Genomic DNA, 5283 nt, shown 5'->3' with positions numbered 1-5283 from the left:
CTCCACACCTCTGGATGGAGGCCCCTTCCCTTCCCTTCCCTTTCCCATTCCTCTCCACTCGTATCGCCAGGTAAACGCCTCTCATCGTTCTTCAGAATCCCACTCAGGTGACATCTCTGCCCGAAGCCTTCCATGAACCTACCAGTCTAGGTCAGGTGCCCGGGGTCTCTGCACCCTTGGCCCCTTGCACACCATCTATCACCTGCTCTCAGCGAACCCCTCAGCCTGTTTCCTTATCTGCCTCTGCACCTGATCCATAACTCAGGACTGCGAAGACACATCTACTGGTCCTTTCAATAGCTCAGGCTCTGATTCTCAGAAGAAGCTCAAGAACTATTTGTGGAATAGAATGAATGAGTAAATAGAATGAATGAGTAAATACAAGGGATCTCTTGCAGACACAGCCTCACTTACTTATCACCGCGGCTGTAGAAGGGGCCACATACATCAGACATGCCCCTGGATGAACGGAGTGGGGTTATACAAGCCAGAGACACACGCACCCAATCCAAATGGACCCCAATGTGAGACTGTGGGCCTCCTGACAGCAACACAGAAAAGCAGGATTTTTTACAGATCTTCAACACTATGAGAACACCATGTATGCCAAACACAGCATGTCACTGAGCAGCACCTCATCTCAAAATGTCCAGTTTGCAGCCCCTGCAGAAGCAGCATTTGAAATGAATCGGAGTCTGTATGTAGTCTGGTCCCTGAGCATCCCTCTGCCAGAGCCCTTGAGGAATGGCAAGTTCAGAGTCAGGGTGGTGGCTGCTGCTGCTTTCTTCCTTCCCTCTTTCTTTTCCCAAAGCCCCTGGAAACCCAGACCAGTTAGCAAGCCACTTGAGATGAGGCTTTCCTTTCCCTTTGCCCAAGACAGGGTGTTCACAGGGCCCCCCACACACACCCGCATTCTGAAAGGTAGCCTCTACCTACTGTGGGGTGAGATCATTCTCTCTTCCCGAAAGGCTGTTGAGTGTACCTAACAATCCCAGAGGACTATTCTAGACCATGTTGCTCTGTCTGTGTTATAGATGGTGACATTCTTTTTGTCTGCTTTAATCATAAACTTGAAGGAGAGGGGTAGGGTAGGTAGTTCAAGAGTCAAAAGGTTTTAGAACCATATCCGGCTTTGCAGGAGTAACAGGTTCAGAACCCTCATCTTCTCTGAAGAATCAGCCCTAGGCCCAGGGTTGCACCCCCACCCCCACCCCTCCCGGGCTATGACAGCAGGTGGACCAAGCACTCCCCTTGTCTGGAGAGAAGCAATCAGATGTGGGCGCTGCATGTTGCTAGGAAGCAACTGGCAACAGCTGGCTAAGAAATAAGTCATGTCCTTGGGAAAGCATGCTCACGGTGGCTAATTAAATGCTGCCACAGCACCTCTTCCTTCAGGGAGCTAGAGAAATGTGCCGAATTAATGCAGGCAGGAGCAGGCAGGGAGCAATGGGTTCACAAACCTGCTAAGGCCCCTCCTGACTGTGTAAGGGAAAGGCTCAGGGGGCAGGAATGAAACTGCTAAGCCCCCAGGAGGCCGGTAAAGTAAAGAAAACCCTGGCCTCAGACTACTCAGACTACTCCTCTCAACTAGTCCACAGAGTGTCTTCCTAATACCACTTCTACTACTACAGGTGAATTCATTGGTTAAACACTTTTTAAAAACCTCTTTAAAGCCCGCTTCTGGGTATATATCCAAAAGAATTGAAAGAAGGATCTCGAAGAGATATTTGCACATTCATGTTCATAGACACACTATTCACAACAACCAAGAGGTGGAAACAACCCAAGTGACCATCAACCAATGAACCGATAAACAAAATGTGGTCTATACGACAATGAAATATCATTCAACCTTAAAAAGGAAGGAAATTATGACACACGCTACATCACGGATGAACCTTGAGGACATTATGCTAAGTGAAATAAAAGAAACACAAGACAAATATTTTACGATTCCACTTTATGAGGTAATTAAAGTAGTCAAATTCATAGAAGCAGAAAATAGAATGGTGGTTACCAGGGGCTTGGCTAGGGGGCAAATGGAGAATTGTTTAATGGGCATAAAGTTTCAGTTCTGCAACATGAGACTGGTTGCATAACGATGTGAATATACTTAACGCTACTGAACCGTATACTTAGAAATAGTTAAGATGGTAAATATAATGTTATCACAATTACAAATAAAAAACTCACTAAAAAAATTTTAAGCAATACACGTTCACAGTAAAAGAATTACAAAGAGAAAGATTATAAACTAAAAAGTAAATGTTCATGTTCCCTCACTCCTGGGTCCATTCTCCAAAGGTAATCGTCATCAACAGCAGCTTCTGTATGCTTTCAAAGTGCTCTATGCCTCTACAAGTGTATACGTATTTACATCCATACTGGCTTCAATTTCAGTACAGACTGCAATCTTTTTTAACAAAATATAGCATTACGCTAAACGCAGTTGTTCAATTACTATGTCTCACAGAGCTTTCCAAATCAATATGTACACATCTGCCTCGTTATTTTTAACAGCTGTTATCAGATTCCATTAATGGCCATTTCATAATTTGTCTGTCCTCTATTGTACTTTCCACTTTTCCATAATGAAAAAGTTGCAATGAAATAGACTTGTGCATATGCTTTGCTCACATATGCAAATGCTTTGCCCTGATACATAGAATTTAACTGAGTTAAAAGATATGCAGTCTACGGCCATCCCACTCTGAACAAGCCCGATCCTGTCTGATCTCAGAAGCTAAGCAGGGTCGGGCCTGATTAGTACTTGGATGGGAGACCACCTAGGAAGACCAGGTGCTATAGGCATGAAAAATAAAAAATAAGAGATTGTAAGCTGACAAAGGTCCTTGCAATCTGTGAGGTCAACCAAGGGTTGCCTAACCTTTAAAAAAAAAAAAAAAAAAAGATATGCACATTAAGGCATTCTCTTTGGCTTTCAAGAATGTGAATCAACTTACTCTCCCACTAACAGTGGATGAGAGCACCCTACATTCTTGACAATACTGGGTTATCAAACAATTTCAACCTTTGCTAATCTGATGGATGAAAATATAAGCATTTTTTCATATAGTTGTTGACCATGTATATTTATGTATTTTTCCTGTGAATTTCCTGCTAACAATATCCTTTGCCAATTTTTTTCTTTGGGATTGTTCATGTTTTTATTATTTTCTAAAACATTTTATTCTAAAGAAATCTATCTACCCTTTGATAAATGTGTTGTCATTTGTCATCCGATTTTGTTTTGATATTTTTTTGCTATGCGTAAGTTTTCATTTTATGTGTTCAATTTTATGGGATTTTTTTCCCGTCCTTGAAGGGACTTACTGCAAAATTATAAACAGAAATCTAGACGACAGTAAACCTTGGCAATTATGATTCATCTTTCTGTGACCTTGGCACTTGCTGCCTGCCACTCCCTGAATCCTCTCTTCATGAACCCACAGAAATGTTCCCGAGTCCTACTCCAGCTTTCCCCATTCTGCCTTTTTAGGAAACTCTACATTTCTCTAACACAACACTTTTCAGCCTTCTAAATCTCATTGCCTTATTTGATAACCAGGAGAATCTACTGTTCCTCTAAGATTTTGAGGGCATGTGTCTCAATTATTAAACCCTGTTCCTCTGAATATCCTCATCAGACAGGATTTTTTTTCAAACTCTCCAGTATGTAATGTGAAAACAACGCATTTCTCTCATTTTCTCAATAAAAATGATACCAACTTGTTTTTTAAAGGAAATCTCCCTCAAGATTCTAACGTGCCTAGTACCTCAATCTTATCCCTAACCTACTGTGAATTAAGAAGCATTTTTTTATAATCTTTATTTTTAAAAAAACTTAACCAGAATGACATTTAAATTTTTAAAAAAATAACTGCCTTGGGAAAACAATCTGGAGGCAGTTTATTTTGAGTAACACATCTCTCCTACCCCCCACCCCCGCCCTGTAAGGGCTGACATCAAACCTCATAATACCCAACAAAAACTTTTAAAGACTAGGGTGAAGAGAATGAGTTTTAAATTACCTTTCTTTTGCTTCTTTGTTCCCTCATTCAAATATTTTATTCCCTCTTTTTTTCCTTTTGGTAGAAAGAACTCTATTCTTTCAACAATTAATTAAAGGTAAAAGATAGTCTCTTCTTCTAATCCTGGAAAGTTAATTACTAATCTTGGAAGAGAAACAGTAGTTGGAGACCAGATTTCTGGCCTCAGAGAAGCACATGGGACTGAGAAGAGCTGCCTGACTGTGCAGCACGGGGCCTGGGAACCCACTTCTGCTGTAAGACGTAACATGTGCCACCACCACGCAGCAGTTTCAGACAGTTCTCCTGGGATGCTGTAAATTCTCCCCGCAGGGAACAGGCCTTCATCATGAAAGAGTTAATGAAACATTACATGGAGAAGCAGTGGGCTCCCACAAAAAAGCAGCCACCACTCAGCTCTTTCTTCCTGACTCCACACTCAGAGACTGGATAACCAATAGCTTGACAGTAGGGTGGGTGAGCCAAAAAGAGGACAAATACGAAATCAGAGTATAACCTTTTTTGAAGACATCTTAAGCAGCATGTACATTTAATATATGTAGAATTACAACATGTATTACTCAACAGGAATGATAACAATATGAAGAGCATGCTCGATTTGCACACACAAGCGATGATAGCTGCCTGGCTGACACTGATAAGACGCCAGTTTTAGATACGCTGCAATTTTGAAAAACGCATCTCAGAAATGATAAACTGATATAAATACCTTCCTATATAAGATGCTGAGCACAGCTTCCGGTCCATCGCCAGCTTTTAATGAATGTTCATAGTCAACAACAACAACAAACTCTCAGCAAAAAAAAGCTCATTCCATCCAGTGTGTTTGGCTGCAAAGAGGGTTAGGAAAATGTTGGTCTTCTCAGACCTGGCTGCACCAGGGACAGAGGCTTTAGCAGCAGAATGGTACCACCACAGATGCCACCAGTCTCTGGTGGGTGAGCACGGGCTGATCCTGGAGCAGGGGCAAGCTCATAGTGCTTGGTCATCAGGGAATGAAGAGGCACTACGAAGGTTGGGTGCAATCTCTGTGACACTAAAGAGACAGGTGAGCCACCCACACAAGCCAAAAGATCTAGAGAGAAGGTAGCTAGCATTTATTATTTACTGTATTAAAAACTGTACTTAACACTCAGTTGGTGCTCATATTAATCCTGCAAAGTAGAAGTTATCCCTATTTTATAGAGGAGAAACTGAGTCTCAGTAAAGTTCTTGTTATCAAGCCCAGGGGAGC

At 41.9% G+C, this 5283-nt stretch overlaps 1 pseudogene; it reads left to right on the top strand.

Moving 5' to 3' along the window:
• The first annotated feature begins 2692 nt into the window (after positions 1-2692).
• Positions 2693-2811, top strand: LOC111731389 (annotated as a pseudogene).
• The last annotated feature ends 2472 nt before the right edge of the window (positions 2812-5283 follow it).

This window comes from Pteropus vampyrus, unplaced genomic scaffold (assembly GCF_000151845.1).
Source record: "Pteropus vampyrus isolate Shadow unplaced genomic scaffold, Pvam_2.0 Scaffold368, whole genome shotgun sequence".
NCBI classification, from domain to species: Eukaryota; Metazoa; Chordata; class Mammalia; order Chiroptera; family Pteropodidae; genus Pteropus; species Pteropus vampyrus.
This window is presented reverse-complemented; position numbering and strand designations above follow the sequence as displayed.